Source organism: Crocodylus siamensis, chromosome 1 (assembly GCF_052110815.1).
Source record: "Crocodylus siamensis isolate JL-2025a chromosome 1, ASM5211081v1, whole genome shotgun sequence".
NCBI classification, from domain to species: Eukaryota; Metazoa; Chordata; order Crocodylia; family Crocodylidae; genus Crocodylus; species Crocodylus siamensis.
In genome coordinates, this window is record NC_143395.1 from 184858015 (window position 1) to 184880563 (window position 22549).

The following is a 22549-nucleotide window of genomic DNA, read 5'->3' on the forward strand; positions in this document are numbered from 1 at the left end:
CCTGTGTGCCTCCCAGCATGCTGTGTAGGCTCTCTGGACTGCTGGAGACTGTCAAGTGCAGCTGAGCACCTGGGCCACACCTGATTGGTTGCCAGGCATGGGCAAACACACCTCCAACCCTCTGCTACATCACCATTGGCTCTCCCCTGACACCCCGGCACTCCAGAAGAGAGCCAGAGCAAGCACCCTCCATTGTGAGTTGCACATGTCTTTGTGCCCTGGCCTGCCCCACAACCTGCCATGGCGTCCCACTACCTGCAGCCAAACAAGGAGACCCAGTAGCTGTGGTGTGTCCTTCTTGTTGCCTTGCACAACTCTTGTCGGAGGCTGCAGGACATCATGCACACCCACCTGGACAGGAAGTGGCAGCTGGTCACCATGGCACATGACTTCATACCCCAAGCCAGTCGCCAGACAGACCGGCCAGAGCCACTCACTGCACCCTATATCCATCCAGCATCCTGGACTGGGCCACTGACTTTCACATGACTGAGGCCATCCAGGATGCCCTGGATGCCAAGGTGCTCTGACACCACCTCCAGACCATTGCGCGTGAGTTCTGGGCCCGTGCCACCAGCACTGACTTGTGGGAGTGGATTGTCCTGGGTACCTGGGACAATGAACAGTGGGTCAAGACCTTCCACCCTCACCTTCATGGACATTGTATCCCAGCTTTCCTCCATAACATGTGCCAGAATGTCTGCATACAGTGATCCCTCACTCCAGAGGAGTGGTTGGCCATTGCTGTCATGAAGCAGGCCACCCCCAGCAGTTACTGCTACATCACTAGCTAGTTCAAAGTAGGCAAGACCATAGCCAGAGAGGCCATTTGGGAGTTTCATAATTTAATAGTTTCTAGGGTCGGAAGGGACCTGAGCAGATCATTTAGTCCGACCCCCTGCCATGGCAGGAAAGAATACTGGGGTCAAACGACCCCAGCAAGATGTTCTTCCAGCCTCCTCTTAAAAACCCCCAGGGTAGGAGCCAGCACCACTTCTCTTAGAAGTTGGTTCCAGATCCTAGCCGCCCTGACAGTGAAGTAGCACTTCCTGATATCTAGCCTAAACCTGCCCTCTGCTAGCTTGTGACTCTTATTCCTGGTCACTCCTGGCACTGCACGGGGGAATAGTGACTCCCCCAATGCATGCTGATCCCCCCTGACTAGTTTATAACAGATGACTAGATCCCCCCTCAGCCTTCTCTTGTGGAGGCTGAACAGGTTCAGGTCCCGTGGCCTCTTCTTATAGGCCCTCCCCTGCTGTCCCCTAACCATGCGAGTGGCCCCCCTCTGGACCCTCTCCATGCTGTCCACATCCCTCTTGCAGTGCAGCGCCCGGAACTGGACACAGTACTCCAACTGCGGCCTGACCAGTGCTGCATAGAGGGGGAGGATCACCTCTCTGGACCTGCTTAAGATGCATCTGTGGATGCATGACAAGGTATGGTTGGCCTTCCTGACTGCATCCCTACACTGCTGACCCATGTTCATCTTGGAGTCAACGATGACTCCAAGATTCTTTTCCACCTCCGTGCTGACAAGAGGGGAGTTCCCCAACCTGTAGGTATGGTGCCGGTTGTATCTCCCCAGGTGCATCACCTTGCATTTGTCTGTGTTGAATCCCATCCTATTCACATCTGCCCACCCTTGTAGGCTGTCTAGGTCTGATTGAAGCCTGATGCTTCCTTCTAGTGTGCCCACATCCCCCCACATCTTAGTGTCATCAGCAAATTTGAACAGGGTGCTTTTTACCCCCTCATCCAAATCGCTGATGAAGATGTTGAACAGCGCGGGCCCGAGGACCGAGCCCTGCGGAGCCCCACTGCCCATGTCCTTCCAGGTTGAGAAGGACCCATCCACTACCACCCTCTGGGTGCGGCCCTCCAGCCAGTTGGCGACCCATTTGACTGTGTGGGTGTCGACACCACAGTCCCCCAGTTTCTTAATGAGACGGGGTGAGACAGTGTCGAAAGCCTTCCAGAAGTCCAGGAAGACTATGTCCACTGCTACCCCTGCATCTAATGACCTGGTAATCTGATCATAGAAAGCCACCAGGTTGGTCTGACAGGACCTGCCACTGATGAACCCGTGTTGGTTGCCCCTAAGCATGCAGTCCCCTGCTGGCCCCTCATGGAGGTGTGCCAGCATAATTTTCTCAAACAGCTTGCCTAGGATCGAGGTAAGACTAACTGGCCTATAGTTTCCTGGGTCCTCCTTCCTCCCTTTTTTGAAGATGGGAACCACGTTGGCCTTCTTCCAGTCCTCCGGCACCAGACTAGAGCACCACGAGTGCTCATAAAGCCGAGTTATGCCTGATCATCCAGGATGTCCTAGTCAAGTGCTTCATCCACGTTGTCAACCTGCATAAGGTGTTTGCTGGCTTGCACTGCATGGGCTTCCCTAACTGTATGCAGGCCATGGATGGCACCCACATTTTTATTTTTTGTTTAGCCCAGGATGCCCAGACATTTATCAACCGCAAGGGCTACTTCTCCATCATCCTGCAGGTCATTGTTGACCACCACAGTCACTTCACCCACATCTTTGCCAGCTGGGTGGGCAATGCCCACGATGCCTGCATCTTCTGCAAATCCCCACTCCCCAGGATGATGTAGACCTGCACTATGTTCCTGGGGTCCCCAGTTTCATCATCAGAGATATCATCCACTCCCTCACTGTTTGGAACCCAGCTCATCCTCTCCTGCCTGGCTGATAAAACTCTGTGGGAAACAGCTGGATGACTGGAAAGAGCACTTCAACTACTGCCTGAGCAGGTGCTGCATGATGGTGGAGTTTGCCTTCACTCCTCAAGGTGCACTGGCAGTACGAAGGTGCAGCAGACAGGCAGTAGGGCTGTGCAAAGCTTTGGTCACTGATTCAATTTGGTGGAGATTCAGCCTGATTTGGTGGCCGAATCTACAAATCTGAATTGAATCAGGAGACCCTTTAATCTCTATGAATCAAATCAGAACCCTCCGAATCAATTTGGAGAGATTTGGAAAGATTCAACGATTCAGATATAGACTCAGCTTTAAATGTTTTTTCTACATACCACAAGGTACCAGGTGGCTTGTGAATACTGAGATGGTGGGGTGGATGGAGGGTCCCATGGGAGTGCGGGGGGCGGGGCTTGGTGACTGGTGCCTCCAGGGCCTGGGGGGCACCTGGGGTGCCCCTGAGGCTGATCACTGAGCATTCTTGGTGGTGGACCCAGAAGTGGAAGTACTTCCTGTCCACTTACAGGTCCACCGCCAAGCATGCAGAGGTCCCCCCTGTGCACCTGTGGGATGCTCCATCCACCCCACCATTGCAGCATCCATGAGCTGCACCTGGTACCTTGAGGTATGTAGAAAAAACATGTAAAGCTGTGTCTAATAGCTGAATTGCTGATTCTCTGAATCAGCATCAAATCTTCAGATTTGGATTTGGCTGAATCAAATTGGGGACAGTGAGCTGAATCAATGAATTGAATCACTGTCCCCAGTTTGGGCCAAATCCAAATCCAAATTGAATACGGCCCATTTTGCACACCCCTAGCTGGCAGGTTCTCAGCATGTGCATTGAGGTGGACAAGGAGAACCAGCCATGACTCATCATTGTCACATTTGTCCTCCAAAACATATGTGAGACCAGGGGTGAGGTCATCTGTGAAGCCTGGACAGGAGAGGAACACAGCATAGACCAGGCATGACAAGTGCACACATGCAGTGCAGGGATTTCATAGATTATAGTTAGAAGGGACCCAATGGATCATCGTGTCCAACCCCCTGCCTGGACAGGAAAGAGGACTGAGGTCAGACAACCCCAGCCAGGTGATTGTCAAGCCTCCTCTTGAAGACCTCCAAGTAAGGTGATAGCACCATCTCTCTTGGAAGCTCATTCCAGACTCTGGCCACCCTCATTGTAAAAAATTTCTTCCTAATGTCTAATTTAAATCTACTCTCCACTAGTGTGCACCCACTATTCCTAGTTACTCCCTGGGGTGCTCTGGTAAACAGCGCATGTCCTCCCATGATAAATTTATAGGCAGCTACACAGTCACCCACTCAGGCATCTTTTGTATAGGCTGAAGAGATCCAGATCTCTCAACCTCTCCTCGTAGGGTTCTTCACAGAGACCACCAATCATGGACTGGGCATCCTCCCCCCAGGGGGTAGGGCTGGAGGGCTTCAAGTACTGATGCCCTGACACCAGGCCATGGATCTCCTGGCCCAGACTGTCCCAGGCTGCATTGCCAACAACTCAGGCTGCCTGGACATCATTCCCCTTCCCCTTCTCCACCCCCACTCTCCCCAGGGACATACACAGGATGGAGGGGAATGCGGCATGAGGAAGTGATGTGCCTCAGTTTAAAACGTTACACCTGCAAACTTTTATCATTTTTAATACACAAAACCTGTTGAACATTGCCCATGTCTCAGCTTGGTCACTCTTTCAATTGATACAAACTGGCAAACCTTTGGAAGGGGTAGGGGAGGTTTATGAAAGGAGCAAAATAACCTGGAAGGGGCAGCTAGTATGGTGAAGGGGGAGGGGCTTGCGATCAGGAAGAATGCCACCATAGCCATACTTGAACAAACAGAAAACCTTGGAGGGGAGGCATGGGGGCTTTTGACACAGCACACTAATGCCTAGATTCAGCAGTGAAGATCAGGGACTCCTCCATGTAGGAGCTGGATAGGTAGGTGATCCCAGACCCTCTGTCCATCTGAGAGATCTGTGGTGTGGGTGCATGGTCAGGGTCAGGAGGCAGCTGTTTTGGTGGGGGGAGGAGGTTGCAGAGAGGGAGACATAGCCACAGAGGGGACCATGGGCTCCTGGCTTTCCTACATTCTGACACCCAGCCCCTCAACCCCCACCCCCAGGGCCCAGTCTCCCCCTTCGGGGACCCTGGCCCTGTGATGTTCAGCCATGCCTGGGACTCACGTCACCCAGCAGACACCGCAGTCCCACTCCCCACACCCACTGATGCCCACCAGAGTGGGCCCTGCCCTAATACCTCCCTGCTTTTTTGCTACCCTGGGCCAGAGGTCACTGGCTTCCTCATAGCACTCCTACTGGTCCAAGTTCCTCTCCCACTCAGGGGTTCCACTCAGGGTGTGGTCGGGAATGTTCCCCCACTAGTTGGCAACCAGGAATCCCTCCCATGGGACTCCCATTGGACCCCCCTTCCATGGAGCCCAGAGAACAGTCCCCTAGCCAAGAGGGTTACAGGCTTTCTGTGAAAAGCAGCACTGGTGCTAGTCAGGGGTGACATTGGTGGATGCAAAGGGCATTTATACACATACCTTTTCATTCCATGGTGTGCTGGAGATCTGTCACATTGACACATGAGCTGATGCAAACTGTACTGTGCAATATTCAGTTGTATAAGTGGTGAAATGTGCATCAGTGTGCAGAAAATGGTGGCAGTGCACTTTTGAACTAAAGCACTTCCAATGTGTTTTAGTTCAAAGGAATGCCACTGAAATTTTCTCAGTTCCGGCACACATTTTGCCTCTTAAACTTCGTGTACCACAGCACCAGGCGAAAGCCCTCACCACTGCGACGCATGCATGTGTACAAATGCCCAAAGCGGTCCACAACTCTGTCCATAAATCCCCTCTCTAGGTTTTGCAACTCTGCCAGCTCTGCAGAGGTGCAGGTTGCCTCAAAACAGTAGGTGACCATCAGAACCTCCCATTCCTGCACCTCAGCAACCGGGGTATAGATGTCTCCCATCCTGGCCATGTACCCCTCCACATCATGAGTCTCTCTTCACGCTGGTCCAGCAACTCCTAGTGCCAGGAGTCACCTGTACATGTACAGAGCTTGGAGGAAGTGACCAAGGCCTGCAGCATCTCCTCTTTGCTTCTTCAGTGCCTCCTATGGACATCCTTCATGTGCTGTGCAGCTATGCAGCCCCCAGCCCTTGGCCACCATCGCATCCTCCACATGCTGTCCTCCCTCATACAATTGGTGTCTCTGCAATTAGACAGGGGAGACACAGAGTGTTTGTGTTAAACTTAAAAAATGAAGTATAAAAACAGGTATCTCAGACCCTCCAAGCACTCACCTGGGCACTGACATGGAGGCAGTGAGGGAACTATGGTAAATCTCCTGTTTGTGTCCTGCCCCTGCCCAGGGCTGGGAGCTGTGCCACTGTTCTCCACTGGGCAAAGTGGAGATGGGGGTCCTGGCTGTGCTGCAGGTGGACAGCAGGCCCTGTAGCAGTGTTAGGATGGATTGCCAAGGAGGGAGAGGATGGGTTTCTCTCCAAGCACTGTGGTGGGCACCTGTTTCTCTCCCTCAGAGCACCCGGGGACTCTGGATCCCATGGGAACTTGGATCATCCCTGGAGTGGGTGGGGAGTGACTGCTTTTGGGAATGCCAGAAGAGCTCTTACACCGCCCTCTCTCCCCATCCTTTATTTACAGGAGAGGTGTTTCAGTGCTGTGTCCCTGCAGGAGCAATACTTATGTCCTGATAGCCCTCATGAGAATTATGAGCTTTAACCACTGCTCCTGGGTGGTTAAATATGCTATGCTCCTGCTGCAGCTGATCCCCTGGGAGGTACTCGAGAGGTAGAGGGGGGCCATCTGCTTTGATGGTGTGCTAGGGAAGCCCAGGTTGCCATTCAATATGAGAATCCCCCTCAAGTGCTACCACTACCTATGGCTCTGCAATGATGTGCTGACACCCCCAGATAAGTTCATGATCAGCACCACTATTGACACTGCTGAACCTGTAACCTGATCCTGGGAAAGGCTCCTAGACCTTGGCTGCCTAAGAAGAGCCCTGCCATGTGCTGCCCTTGGCTTTCCAGCACCATTCTTCTACTATGAATACTCCAGTGGGGAGGAGGGAGTGTGAAATTCTTTGCTGTCTGGTTGGGGTGGGGGAAGTGGACTGTTGGGACTGGAATGGGGCCATGATTATTGGAGGGGAATTAGGGGTTGCCTGGAGGAGTCAGTACAGTGATTGCCTACACTGTGAAATTTGGAGTTACTTGGCACTCATAGATTTTTCCCCAGAGTTCAGATCAGAGGGGAGAGGGACAGTGCTGGAGTGCCACTTGCAAGCTCCTCCAGGTGCATAATGCAGGAGTCACCCTGGCAGTGGAACTGCAGTGTCTGAGATAACGGTTCCCATGCAGGACTCCTGCCATCACATCAGTGTCTTTCTTAAAATGGGAAGGAGGGAGGTACTAGGGCTATTTAGCAACTGGGAAACTTTTCTTGTTCCTGTGGTATTATAAACTCTAGTGGTTCCCATAGTGTCTTCTGTTTCTGACCTCGGTGTCTTCTCTGCCACATAGGCCCATGGAGCTGCCAAATGGGGCAGGGTGAAAAGCACCCACATTTGTACCTAGTTTTTACACTTTGCGTGCAGAGCTCAATGAACTGTTTCAGTGCCTTTCCATGAGTCCAAGGGTGTGGGAGAAGGGGGGCATTTCAGAACCACTGCTGTGGCCAGTTGGGAGGACAGTGCTTGTCCCTGGAGATAAACATGGTCCTGACAGTTTCATAGTTTCTAGGGTCAGAAGGGACCTGAATAGATCATCAAGTCTGACCCCCTGCCATGCAGGAAAAAGTACTGGGGTCAAACAACCCCAGCAAGGTGTTCGTCTAGCCTCCTCTTAAAGACCCCCATGGTAGGAGCCAGCACCACTTCTCTTAGAAGTTGGTTCCAGATCCTAGCCACCCTGACACTGAAGTAGCGCCTCCTGATATCTAGTCTGAATCTAACCTTTGCCAGCTTGTGACCGTTATTTCTAGTCACTCCTGGTAGTGCTCGGGGGAACAGGGACTCCCCCAATGCCTGCTGATCCCCCCTGACTAGTTTATAACAGGCCACTAGATCCCCCCTCAGCCTTCTCTTGTGGAGGCTGTAAAGGTTCAGGTCCCGTAGCCTCTCCCCATAGGGCCTGCCCTGCTGTCCCCGATCATGCGAGTGGCCCTCCTCTGGACCCTCTCCATGCTGTCCACATCCCTCTTGAAGTGCGGTGCCCAGAACTGGACGCAGTATTCCAACTGCGGCCTGACCAGTGCCGCATAGAAGGGGAGGATAGAGGGGGTTGCCCCTAAGCATAACCTCCCCCGCTGGCCCCTTGTGGACATGCGCCAGAATAATTCTCTCAAAAAACTTACCCAGGATCGAGGTAAAATTAACTGGCCTATAGTTTCCTGGGTCTCCTTCCTCCCTTTTTTGAAAATGGGAACCACATTGGCCCTCTTCCAGTCCTCTGGCACCACACCAGAGCACCACGAGTGCTCATAAAGCCATGCCATGGGTCCTGCAATGACCTCAGCTAATTCCCTCAGGGGTGGAGACCATCAGTACCTGCTGATTTAAATACATCCAGTCCCTCCAGAAGTTCCCCGACTAGATCCTCACTGACCCTTGGCCTGGGTGTGCCTCCCCTGGGGCCAAGTTAAGGAAGGGAGGTGTGAACGAGGTATATTTATGCCATTCCCACAGAATGGCAGATGGGCTGATAACTGCTCAAGGTGAGGGGGGTGGGGTGATATGGCACTTCAGTTGTGGTCCAGGATGGGAATGGGGGGAGAGGGAGGGGATGACTGTTCTGAAAGACAGAAACCTATGAAACTATGAAACCTCTTGTGCACATAGTGACCTGAGGGCCCATGCTATAAGTGGTCAGGGTGGGGTGATTCATTCTCCTCTCATGCCCCACCATCCCTGCACTGCCCACCCCAACTCCATCTGAGTTCCTTGGCTACAACTGTGAGGGCTGTGACCATGAGGGTGGCCTGTAGCACCTGCAGCCCCCCACCACCAACACTCCCGCTTGCTTCCCTGCTCCCTTCCCCCAGGGTCTGGGTCCCTGTTATAGCCATGTGGAGTTGGGGGTGAACCATACCTTCCTGGGATGCAGTATCCTTGATTGGGGTGTGAGTCAAAAGTTGGAAGAGGGATAGTTGAGTCATGTGAGCTGTGCTGCAGCAGCAGCCAGTGCGCTAATAGTGGGATGGCTGGGAGGCATTCTGTGCATCTGGAAAGGGGCCAGAAAAAGAGTGGGTCTGAAACACGTGTGGCAGCAGTGTGGGGTGTCCAGGGGCCCACATGTACAGCCACAATCAGTGGGGGTGAGGACTGGGGTGCAGGGGGCTCTTGAAAGGTGGAGGGCATGGGCTCAGGGTCCAGGTCCTGGATTGCAATGTCCATGGCATTGGATCTCTCCCTCTGTTCCTGCATGCCATGCTCCCTGCTCTTGGCCATGCCCAACAAGACACCAAGGGAGCGCCAGTCCAACTGCATGTGCACTTTGGCTCCCAGATCCTATGATGAGAAGATCAGCACCAGCAGGGTGGACTCCTCGTGGGCAACTGCAGCACCTGACCTCTTGCCCTGTGGCCCTCAGGGACCTGGTCCTAATCACCCAGTTGTCCTCTCATCCTGGGGCCTCCCTGTGCCTCCTACTCTGGTGGGGTTCCTGTCAACAACTTCTTCCACCCTCTGGTGGTTCCATAGGTGCGTGGAGTCTTCTTGGCAAGGAAGCAAGACAGCTCCTCATAGAAGGGCATAGTCTACCTCCAGGCCCCAGACCTTTTGTTGGCATCATACATGCACTTATACTGGAACTTCATCCACTTAGTCTTGGCACAGCACTCCTCCCAGTCCCTTTTGTTGCACCATGTCTACATCTGCTAGGTGATGCACTTGAAGACATTCCTGTTTTGGTGCCCTTTCTTGAGCTGGTGCTAGTTCTTCTCATTGCACCAGGTGGCAATGAGATTCCTCATCTCCCCATAGTCCCAGGGTCGGTAGTGGAGGAAGATGGGACAGGGGTCTTCTATGGTCCACAGTGGTGCCCATGGGGTCTCAGTATCCATGGGTGGGTGAGATTCTGGCTGCAAGAGGGTGGCTGAAAGGATGGAAGAAGGCTGAAAGGATGGCAGAAAAGGTGAATGGATGGAACCATAGTAAAAGTAGGGTTGGAATGGACTTCAGGAGGTCATCTGATCCAACCCCCTGCTCAAAACAGGAGCATCCTCAGCTAGATCATCCCAGACAAAGGTTTGTCTACCTGGGTCTTAAAAACCTGCAAGGATGGAGATTCCACAACCTCTCTGGGTAACCCGTTCTAGTGTTTCACTACTCTCCTAGTGAGAAATTTTTTCCTAATATCTAACCTAAACTTCCCTTGTTGCAACTTGAAATCGTTGCTCCTTTTTCTGTCATCTGTCACCACTAAGAACAGTTTAGCTCCATCCTCTTTGGAACCCCCCTTCAGGTAGCTGAAGGCTGCTATTAAAACCCCTCTCAGTCTTCTCTTCTTTAGACTAAGTAAGCCCAGTTCCCTGAAACGCTTTCCAGAAGTCATGTGCCCTAGTCCCCCAACCATTTTTGTTCCCTTCTGCTCCAGTTTTTCCACCCTTTCCAATTTATCCATATCCTTTCTGTAGTGGGGGGCCCAAAACTGGACACAGTACTCAGTTGTGGCCTCACCAGTGCCAAATAGCAAAGAATCATAGAAGTAGGGTCGGAAGGGAGCTTGTAGATCTTCAAGGCCGACCCCCTGCCTCAGCAGAAGAAAAAACTGGGCTCAAATGACTCCAGCCAGGTAGGCATAAAGCCTCTTCTTAAAGACTCCCAGGGTAGGATCCAGCACCACTTCCCTTGGAAGTTGGTTCCAGATTGTAGCCGCCCTAACTGTGAAGTAGTTCTTACAGATGTCTAATCTAAATCTACTGTCCAACAACTTATGGCCGTTATTCCTTGTTATGCCAGGGGGCGCTAGGGGAAGCAAGGTCTCTCCCAAACCCTTGTGGTCCCCCCTAGTGAGTTTATAGACAGTCACCAGGTCCCCCTTCACTTGTGAAGGTTCAGGTCCCGCAGTCTGTCATTGTCCCCAGATCATGTGGGTGGCCCTCCTCTGGACCCTCTCAATGTTGTACACATCCCTCCTGAAATGGGGCGCACAGAACTGGACACAGTACTCCAGCTGTGGCCTCACCAGTGTTGTGTAGAGGGGGAGGATCACCTCCTTGAACCTACTTGAGATGCACCTGTGGATGCATGACAAGGTCTGGTTAGCCCTGCCAAACGTGACCTCGCATTGTCGGCCCATGTTCATCTTGGAGTCAATAATGACTGCAAGATCCCTTTCTGCCTCCGTGCTCTCAAGCAGGGAGTTTCCCATCTTCTAAGCGTGCTGCTGGTTACTACTGCCCAAGTGCAGCACCATGCACTTGTCAGTATTGAAACACATCCTGTTTTTGTTAGACCACCCCTGTAATCTATCCAGGTCTTGCTGAAGTCTTTCCCTCCCTACTAGTATGCTCACTTCACCCCAAATTTTGGTATCATCACCAAATTTAAAAAGGTTGCTTTTCACACCGTCGTCCAAATCACTAATAAAGAAATTGAACAGCACGGGCCCAAGGACTGAGTCCTGGGGGACTCCGCTGCCCACTTCCCCCCCGGTGGACTATTACCCATCCATCACCACCCTCTGAGTATGACCCTTCAGCCAATCTGCAATCCATCCATTGTGTAGACATCAATGCCACAGTTGCGTAGTTTTTTAATGAGGATGGGGTGGTAGACAGTGTCAAAGTCTTTCTGGACTTCAGCAAGGCCTATGTTCACGGCGAAACCTGCATCCAATACTTTTGTGACCTGATCATAAAAGGAAATCAGGTTGGTCTGACATGACCTGCCCCTAATGAAACCGTGCTGGGTCCTCCCTCCTCCCTTTTTTAAAGATGGGGACCACGTTGGCTATCTTCTAATCATCTGGCAGCTCACCTGAGCACCACGAGCACTCGTAAAGCCATGCCAAGGGCCCTGCAATAACCCCTGCTAGCTCCCTCAACACCCTGGGGTGGAGAGCATCTGGACCCACTGGTTTGAACACGTCCAGCCCCTCCAGAAGCTCTCTAACCCGGTCCTCCCCAACCTGAGGTCTGGAGACGTTCCCCTTGAGTCTGTCTGGCATCACGGTAGGGGAGTCCCGGTCCCTGCACAAGAAAATGGAGGTGAAGAATTGGTTAAAGAGTTCCGCTTTCTCCTCTGGCGCAACCACCAGATTGCCCAGAGAATCTTGCAGGGGCCCCACATTTCCCGGTGCTTTCTTCATCCACCCTATATATTTGAAAAAGAACTTTTTATTATCTTTGATCTTGGATGCTGGTCCTACCTCTATGTCTGCTTTAGCTTTCCTAACAGCCCCCTTACAGGCTTGAGTAGAAGAGGTACACTCCTCTTTGGAGATAGCACCCCCCTTCCACTGTTTGTACGCTGTCTTTTTGGCAATCAGGCATTCCCGGACGCCCTTGGTGAGCCAGGGAGATTTTTGGGCACTCTTGCCCCGCTAGCTTCTTGTTGGGCCCTGAGTATTGTCTCCTTAAGGAACAACCACTCATCTTGGGCACTGAGTTATTCTGCTCTCAAGAACCCCAGTGTCTCTCCCACTAATCTCCTCAACTCATTGAAGTTGGCCCTCTTGAAGTCTAGGGCTACCGCCTTGCTGCAGGCCCTTGACACCCTGCGCTGGACGGTGAATTCCAGCAAGCAACGATCGCTGTCACCCAGGTGGTCAAAGACCTGAAGGCCCCTTACCAGGTCATTGCCCGTGGCCAGGACCAGGTCCAACAGGGCATTTCCTCTGGTGGGACTGTGCACCTAATGAATTAAGTGGAGGTCCTGTATCTCAGCCAGGAACTTCCTAGTATGGTCCAACCTGGTTGACTGTTCCTCCCAGCAGATGTCCGGGTAATTTAAATCATCCATGACAACTACATCCCTTGCCTTAAGTGCCTCTGCAAGCCGGCCTGAAAATTCCCAGTCCAGCTCCTCCCCTTGGCTGGGAGGTCTGTAGTAGACCCCCACCGTTAGATCGCTCTCCCCATGGCCCCCTTGTATCTTGACCCAGAGCACTTCAGCTTGCCCCTCCTCTGACCCCATTCTTCTGGCAGAGGATGTCTATTGCTCCTTGACATCGAGTGCCACAACCCCACCTTTCCTTCCTTCTCTATCCTGCCTGTAAAGCCTATAGCCCCTAATGCTAACTGCCCAGTTGTGGGATGAATCCCACCACTTTTCTGTAAGCCCTATTATGTCTGGGTCTGAGCTGGCTATTCTGTGGGTGAGCTCCTCCTGTTTGTTCCCCATACTATGAGCATTGGTATATAGGCATTTAAGGCCTTGCCTAGCTGTGTGTGCCACCCCCCCGATTTGGGAGACTGTCTGGACCCCTGTGTATTACCTGGGCACTCCTTGTATTTGTCACCTGACTTGCTTGGGTGGTGTCTCCTCATCTTCTTGTGGCTCCCTCCCCCAGCGAGGCTAGTTTAAAGCTCGCTGTATGAGTTCAGCAAACTTGGAAGAGAAGCCACGCTTGCCTTTAGGAGAGAGGTAAAGCCCATCCCACCCCAGCAAGTCCTCCACCTGAAAGCATGGATCATTATCTAGGAACCCAAGGCTTGCCTGGTGGCACCAACTGCGTAAGCGCCGGTTGACCTCGCCATGAATGCCTCATGTTGCTGTCCCCGCCTACTCACCAGAAGAAGAGAGGAGACTACCTCCTGTGCCCCTGTCTCCTTAAGTTTGTCCCCAGAGCCTTGAATTCCTTCATGGTGCGGTCAGGGCTGCCCCTGACCATGTCATTCGTTTCCACATGGATGACAACCATGGGGTAGTGGTCTGCAGGTCAGATGTAGGCTGGGATCCTTTCTGTGATGTCCCTAACCCGAGCCCCAGGCATGAAGCAGATCTTTTGCATCATGGGGTCAGGCTGGCAGATGGGACCTTCCAGTCCTCGTAGGATGGAGTCTCTGATGACGAGGACCAGGCATTTTTTCCTGCTGGTGTTCACTCTCTGCCCATTCTTTGTCATGTGGGGAGTGGCATCCTCCCCACTGGAGGCAACTTCTCTTTCTCCATCACAGCTTCCAGGGCATCGAACCTGTTCCCCAGGTGAACCTGGGGAGCTTCCACCACTCTAGGCCTAGCAGCTCTGGATTTGGACACCTTCTGCCACTCCTGCAATGGATGCGTCTCCTGTGGGGGCTGTACAGTGGGCAACCGGGCCTGCAGAGAACAGACATAGGCATCAATTTCATCCTCTGCATCCCTGATGCCCCTCAACCTGCTCACCTCAGCCTGGAGCTCCCTCACCTGCTCCTCCAGGGCCCTAAGTTGTGCACAGGAGGGACAGGCAAGGGGACCACCAGGCTCCACCCCCGCAGGACCCCACTGAGCCCCCCCACAGACAGGGGGGCAAGGGGCCACTGACCCCACCATGAATCCTCTACCTGCAACATGGAGACAGCTAGCCACTGGCATGGCGGAGAACAACCTATTCTTGAAGTTTCCAGGGTCTACCTGCTTGCCCCACCTTGGATGCTTAGTGCCCCTACCTCTACATCCTCCTTGCCCTAGTACTCTGACACCCTATAACTACACATCAAAAAAGCCTTGTAGCATGCCAGAGTTGTTTCCATGAAGGTTTAGTATCAATGTTCTGCCATCTGTGTTCTGCCCCCTGCCACTCTGACACACCAGGGGCAAGCCACCAGCACCATTTGCTGCCCAGGAGGTGGGAAGCATCCATGCTGTGGTCCAGGTGGCAGAGTGCCTGGCTTTCTCCTCTGAGAAGTGGTATGCAGGAGCTAGGGTTTGGATCTGTGGGGCTGTGCCTGAGGACAGGGGCATAGTACTCTGACCATAGTATTCTGACCATGTCATGGTGTGTGGGAGCTAGGGTCATGGTCTGTGGGGCTGCGCCCAAGTGCAGGGGTTCTCCTGGGTTCAGTGTCAAGCTTGTGTGCACATTGAGGATCACTTTTTCATGGGGTGTGGGGTCACGGACATGGGATTGGGTGCCCAGAGACACCTCCCTTCTCTCCCCCCACCCCGACTCCATCCCACTGGCTGTCTGCAGCTAACAGATAGCCAGAGGCAGGAGTTTGTGCTGGCTCAGCTCTGGGAGAGCTCGGGGTATGGGGCCTACTCGACGCTGAGATGGAGCAGCTGAGTGTGTGCTGAATGCTAGCATGCCTCCCTGCAAGGGAGGGGTAGTGGGTGGATGCAAAGGCGGCTGGGATGCAGGAGGATAGTGAACTAACTTGAATTAGATCACTATGACAGGAGTCATTGAATTAGATCACTTGACAGGAGAACTGGTACAGAAGTTTGATTCACTGGTCTAAGATTGATTTGATTTGAGTGCACACCGAACCAGGTCTACCTTTGACCTGGTTCTGCCATTTTTAGACCCATCTATTTACATTAAACTTTTGTATTGTTATGGGTTCAGCTCGATTTCCAGTCACTTAGATTGGTCTCAGTGTAATGTTTGTACCTGGCCAAAATCTAGCCAAGTAATCTCCTTTCCTTTCACTATATTTAGATTTTCGTTACCATCAGGATATGCAACCTTTTAGAAGAAGTTCACCATTGAAGGTACTAGATTGTAAAAGCTAAAGCCTTAACTTAATGGTCATCTATCAGAGCCCTGAGTCAACAAGAAAAAGTGCACAGGCTCTTCCATGACCTGAGCTTTAAGTTGTCATATTATATATAAACTATGCTCAGTATTCTATGGTGCCTATACACAGGGGTGAAATTACAGCACTCCAACACATACTCCAGTAAGCAATGAGTACTGTTCACTGGGAAAGCCATGTAGTTGACTCTTCTGTGGCAGGTTTGAATAGCAAACAGGCACTACTGTGTAGGTCATTACAGCTGAAGATTTCAGAATTGCCAGGATGTAATTACAGCACATTGGAGCAGGCTTGATTAATTGAGTCTGCTGGAGCATGGTAATTACCACACTCCAGCAGCCTTATGTGTCTTGTGTATCAGCATCCCTCACTTCAAAATGGCAGTGGGTGTGCTTTAACTGCATCTTGTTCATGCATCCCTGCCACAATTTTGAAGTGTGGGGACACTGATACATGAGATGCTGTGGTGCTTTAATTGCAGCAGTTATCAGAGCTGCTGTAATTAAAGTGATGCCTCCCCCTTTCTCCCCACCGCCACCATCCCTGAAGCATTTTTAAAAACACCCCCAGTGGCCAACTAACCCAATGGCGTGAGACCAGGCTTTAAGGTACCTTAGCCATCAAACTTCCTTATTTCAGCTTTTGTTCTCTGACATCCTCAACTCCAATCCTGCCTCAGGCTTCCCCCTGGAATTTGCCAAGACTGACCTTTTCTCCTCAGCTCCCAACTTCCTTCTTTCTCAGCTTTATCTTCTATCTGCTGTTTCTGGTTCTCCATAATGACAACAGCAACTTTAGTCCTGACTGTTCTCAGTACAGTAAACCCCAGAAGTTCTCTTTGATAACTCTCAACAGTGTTTTTTCTTGGGCCCCAATTCCTACTGATCTTTCACAGAAATGTATAACTTCTGACTAATATCAATCCTAATCCCAGTTTCTTCCCTTCTGGACTTTCCAGAGTTCTCTCTCAGATACTGTGTTTGCTATCCTGGAAATTCTGAAATCTTCAGCTGTCATCACCTATATGGTAGTGCCTGTTTGCTATTCACACCTGCCGCAGAGAAGTCAACTACATGGATTTCCCAGTGAACAATACTCATTGCTTACTGGAGTATGTGTTGAAGTGCTGTAACTGTGATGGTCCAGGAAATGCAAGAGAATAGTTTCATAGTTTCTAGGGTCGGAAGGGACCTGAGCAGATCATCAAGTCCGACCCCCTGCCATGGCAGGACAGAGTACTGGGGTCAAACGACCCCAGCAAGGTGTACATCTAGCCTCCTCTTAAAGACCCCCAAGGGTAGAAGCCAGCACCATTTCTCTTGGCAGTTGGTTCCAGATCCTAGCCACCCTGACAGTGAAGTAGTGCCTCCTGATATCAAGCCTAAATCTACCCTCTACCAGCTTGTGACTGTTATTCCTGGTCACTCCTGGTAGTGCTCAGGGGAACAGGGACTTCCCCAGTGCCTGCTGGTCCCCTCTGACTAGTATGTTACTTAGACATGCAATGTATGTTTTATTAGTGCCTTCCCAGTTTACAGTGAAACCTAATTATGGGTTAAAAAGAGATTTAAATAATGGAGAAACTAGTAGCTTGGGGGGAAAATCAGAGACTTCCAGAGAGGTGGAATTACCCCCAGCTATACATGTGTACAGAAGGAATAAAGATAGATATAAAGCAAGGAGAGTCATTGTTACATTAATGATGAGAGTGATGGCATACCACTGTCCTAGTAGAAGTCACTACAATCATTGTTTCCAGTTAACTCAGTGGCTCCTGGTAACATAATCCATTTTGGGATCTAGCATCTGGCTAGCATTTTATGCATTTAAATCCTCTGATTTACTAAAACAATTACCTTATTGGAATAAAAATCTTTGCAATCCACCATGTCATAACCAAACCTGGTGGTCCAGTGTGGGGTTGCACAGGTGGGAGAGGGCAGAAGTTGGCCATTATGCCTGGTACATTTGGTTTGTAACATCTGCTTTTGTCCAGGATCATAGATAATTTATTCTGCTCATATAAACAGATTATAAACTGGGTGAAAGAGTTCTTTCAGTATCAGTTTGTGTGAAGACATACACTGATAATCAAAATAGTTTGCAGTGTCCCAGGAACTCGCAAAAAATAAAGACGCTAAGGATGACTGAGTTTGGTATTGTAACACGGAAGGCTGACTCTTACAACTGTTACTAATAAACTTTCATAATTTCCAAGGATATTAGAAGCATCAGGTGTGCAAAATTAGTACGTTTTTGATTTAGCCATGATGATGCAGATGCCTAATTGATGCAGAATGATACAACCTTGAGTCAGAGTAAAACAATTTTGTTCTGAGCAAAGGTTCAATTCCTTACATTATTAAAATCAAAGACAAGGCATTTCATAGCATCTTTGCCAGAATAAATTAATTTTCAAGGGCAGAAATAAGAGGTCCTTACCTTGGCTGAGTTATTGCCCACATCCTCTAAAATGTGCATAGTCCACAGTACTTAAAAATGCCTGCCCCATGGGGGACTTTTGTTGAATTCCACTGAACTCTTAAAGAAAACAAAAAGGCACAAGCACACACCCACACACATCTACTACTGAGAAAGGGGATTTTTTAATGGCCTGGAATCTGTGCAAGGGTTCTATCACTCTGCAAAACAAACAAACAAGTTAAACAAAAACAAACAAACAAATAATCCTCTCACATAAACATTGTTTATTATAATTATTAAATGAGCTTTGAGGTGCACATAGTGGGAAGAGTAAAAATGATCAAATAGTATATTCCAGTTGCTCCAACTGGATAAAACAACATGTTCTTTAGTAATTATATTATTATGGTATTGAGGGGCCCTGGTTCAGATAAGGGCCCCACTGTGCTGGGCCCTGCCCATGCCGCTAGTGAGAGAGAGACAGTAACTCTGAAGAGTTTACAATCTAAATGCAACGCAGACAAAGAATGACAAGGGAGGCAGGAGGCACACAGCTTTGTCCAAGATTTGTCACTGCCTAATAGTACCTGTTAAGGGTGTGGGAAACTAACTGTATTTGATTCATATTTGGCCCAAATTGGTGATAGGGATTTGATTGATTCAGATCATTGTCCTCAATTCAATTCGGCTAAATCCGAAGCTGAAGATTCGATGCTGATTCAGAGAATCAGCAATTCAGACATAGACACGGCTTTAAATGTTTTTTCTATGTACCTCAAAGTACCAAGTGTGGCTCGTGAACACTACAATGCTGGGGCAGATGTAGCATCCCACGGGAACAGGGGTCGGGGGGGTGGCGGTGTGCTTGGTGAATCAGAAGTACTTCCAGTTCACTTCCAAGTCTGCCAGGGAGCATGCAGGGGGCTCCCCCATGCTTAGCAATCAGCCATGGGGGGACCCTGGGTGCCCCCCCAGACCCAGGAAGCACCAGTCACCAAGTGAAGGGGTGCAGGGGGCTCCCCCGTATGCTCTCCGGCAGACCCGGAATTGGACCGGAAGTGCTTCTGATCCACTTCTGGGTCTGCTGCTGAGTGCATTGGGGAGGTCCCTGTGCTCCTGTGGGACACTCCATGTGCCCCAGCATCACAGCATTCACGAGTTGCCTGGTACCTTTAGGTATATAGAAAAAACACTTAAAGCTGTGTCTATGTCCGAATTGCCAAATCAATTTGGAGGGTTCCGATTCAATTCGGACAGATTAAAGGGTCCTCTGATTCAATTCAGATTCAAAGATTTGGCCACCAAATCAGGTCGAATCTCCTCTGAATTGGATTAGGGACCAAAGCTTCGCGCAGTCCTCCTGCCTGTCTGTTGCACCTTCCACATACACAGTGAAAATCTAAACAATGACAATGATTAATTTCTAAATATGAAACCAATAATTACAATTAAATAACATCTTCAGAACTTTTTTCAGGGACCCTGGCAATAGTGAGCAAGAAGGAGACTCTCTGACTTTCTAAATGAATGCTGAAACTGCTTACACAATAGGAATAACTTATTCCATGTGTGAACAATGGCGATCCCATGTTCTCATGGGCTCCTCAAATGTCTGTGGTGGGCCTGGGAAAGCTTGTCACCAGAAATATAAGCTAATAATGTTTTTCCATCTTTCAAATTACCTTATCTGAATTTTGAAGTCAGACACATTGTTCAAAAGGGGTTTAATGATCAATACTCCTTTTATAGGACATGCAATTATGCAGCTAAAATTATTTTTATTATTATCCTAAATCTCATTAACACTCTATATAGTGCAAGACGAGGCCTCTCCTGCTAACAACAACGATCCATACTTGGTTTTAGACCAATACCTCTGGAAGTTTCATTTTTCAGGAGAGAAAAGGAGGCTGTGACAATGACTGTTAACCAGACAATTAAGACTAGGGCTCACAAACAGTATAGTGCTATTTTATACCCATGTACTTGCCATGAAAAAAGAATGTTTTGTTTTTTTTAAAAGGTTAGACATTTGCAGTCCCTCAAGGAAAGCTTTTCTATTGACAAAGTAACAAAAGAGTAAATTTTAACTTAAAATTTTTCCATGAACCAGATGTCTTTTCTTGTGAGAACTGGCATATTTTTTACCCTCAGAATGATCTCTGCTTTTATATGCCTAATTAAATTTTAGAGGTCCCTTGCTTAAATAAAGATTTATTAGCTGTTAAAATTGTAGCATAATTCTTCTGCCACCTACATGCTATCCTTTAACATATTTACAAGCAGACTGGCTTATCCACTATAAAAAATGTGGATGATTTAATGTTGTTATGTTATTGTGTCAATTACTAAAATTCAGCTTCACAGTAGAGCTTTCTGAAGATACTATTACTTAACTCTAGAACTGTCAAAACGCTTTAAGAAAGAGGGGCTGTGAATTTTAGAGACTGAGTTCCTGATATAGTTGAACCAATAAATGTAATCACGAGGTTTCAAACACATGATTGGGCACTGCTACATATATGAACTATCTAACACAGAACAAAAATGGTGGCCTTAAATTAATTAAAATCTGTTGTCATGGACAACAGCAGTTTATGTGTCATTTTTGTGTTTGTGTGAGAAACTGAAAGAGAGATAAAGATAACGTGTATGCATAATGTGTATGTTCACACACTCCCACAGAAAAACAAAACCATCTTATCCTTTAAAATATAACAAAGTATCATGTCGCCCAAACTGGAAATAACAGTGTTAGTGCTGCTTCTTCTATTTTTGTCAGATTTGGTCACATACCATATTTTCTCGCACAGAACACATACTTTCTTTCCCAAAAGCTGACTCCGCACCCTGCACAAGATTAGAGTGCAAGTATTAAGCAAGGAAGCTGTTTTTCTGACTGAAATAGAAGCACCCTTCTTTGATTTTTGCTTCATAGTCCAGCAACTGGTGCATCGCTATTCAGGCGGCTGAGGGAGTCAGTTGTTGACTTAATGGCACATTGTTCTTTACTGCAGAGGTGTTAATTGATCATCTCTCCTTTTTAATTATCTTAATGTTTCACTAATCACACTAACCTTTCTTAGGGCAATGTTAGTGTCTGCTGGCTGCTTCTGGTCTCTCTCCTCCTATTTAAAGCCTTGGAGATGCTTTAGTCCTTTTCAAAATAACAGACCCACCCATGGAGACCAGTCTTCAGCAACAGCAGTGTTTCAGCTTTAGTCAAGTAGGAAAGGGAAGGTGCGGCAGTTGAATATTAGGCTCTGTATCTTATCTATGCAGCCAGAACTCTGGAAAAAATCTTTTCTTCTTCATTCTGCTTTTCAAAAGTAAAGTGCATATTATGTGCTATATTATATGACACAGTGAGCTTCACAAATAAATCAGCAAATGAAACCCATTCTTGCCTTCTTCTTTCAAATATATTGGCTGAAATTTCTTAGAACAATATTTAGAAGCAGTAAAGAGAAGATAAAAACAAACATTTTTTTCTTTGCATAAATCCTCCCAAAGCGTATACAAAATATATGTAATTTTGTGTTTTTGCACTTCTGTTTATAGAATACCTTTAAAGTATGGACTAGTGATTGAGGCCACCTAAGACAATAAAGAGTCAGGAAGAGAGATGACTGCAAAAACCTACTAACTATGAATCCTACAGTTTAGATACTACAGCATTCTGCTGTACCCCTAAGTTTATACTTTAGCTGTGGCCAGTAGCTGATGACACATGCACATACACACACACACATACACACACGTGTGCACAATAGATAGATAGATATGAAGGTCAAGTACTGTCACAGGTCCATGAAGGGCTCAATCCAGAGTCTACTGATCTCAAAAGAAACAGACAAGTTGATATCAATGAGCTCTGAAGGAGGACCACTGTGTTTATAAATCCTCTCTGCTATTAATTCTAATTTTACTAACTCTTAGTGCAAAGAAATGCCCATTGGACTACACTGCCCAGAATCCTTAACAACTAATTAACTGACTTGGAATCCAAAGAGGAAACATGAAGCATAGTACTTTTTTAATAGTGTTTCATAGATTTCTTAGACATTAGGGCTGGAAAGGACCTTGGAAGATTATCAAGTCCAGCCCCCTGCCCCAGGGGCAGGACGTCAGCTGGAGTCATAGGATCCAAGCAAGATAAGCATCCAATTTTCTCTTGAAGGCGTTCAAAGTAGGTGCTTGAACCACCTCCAATGACAGGCTGTTCCAGATCTTGGGGGTTCGGACAGTAAAAAAATTCTTCCTTATGTCCAGCCTCAAACGGTCTTGCAGGAGTTTATAACTGTTCAACCTTGTTGTCCCTTGAGGTGCTCTGGTGAACAGACATTCCCCCAGATGTTGGTGAGCACCCATGATAAACTTATAGGTGGCCATCAGATCACCCCTGAGCCTGCGCTTTTCCAAGCTGAAGAGTCCCATCGCTCTCAGCCTCTCGTCATACAGTCTGTTTTCCTGACCTCTGATCATGCATGTGGCTCTCCTCTGGACTCTCTTGAGGTTCTCCACATCCTTTTTGAATTGTGGAACCCAAAACTGGATGCAGTACTCCAGCTGTGGCCTCACCAAGGCCGAGTACAATGGGTGAATGATGTCTCAGGATTTGCTTGAGAAGCATCTATGGATGCAAGCCAGCGTTTTGGTCGCTTTATTAGCC

General features: G+C 49.0%; 1 long non-coding RNA gene across 1 annotated transcript; it reads right to left on the reverse strand.

Moving 5' to 3' along the window:
* Positions 1–4436: 4436 nt before the first annotated feature.
* Positions 4437–14026, reverse strand: LOC149873764 (uncharacterized). The gene is made up of 3 exons (XR_016439881.1): positions 13507–14026; positions 8862–9866; positions 4437–5962 (listed from the first exon to the last, which is right to left on the reverse strand). It is a non-coding gene; the product is annotated as an uncharacterized LOC149873764 (long non-coding RNA).
* Between the last annotated feature and the right edge of the window lie 8523 nt (positions 14027–22549).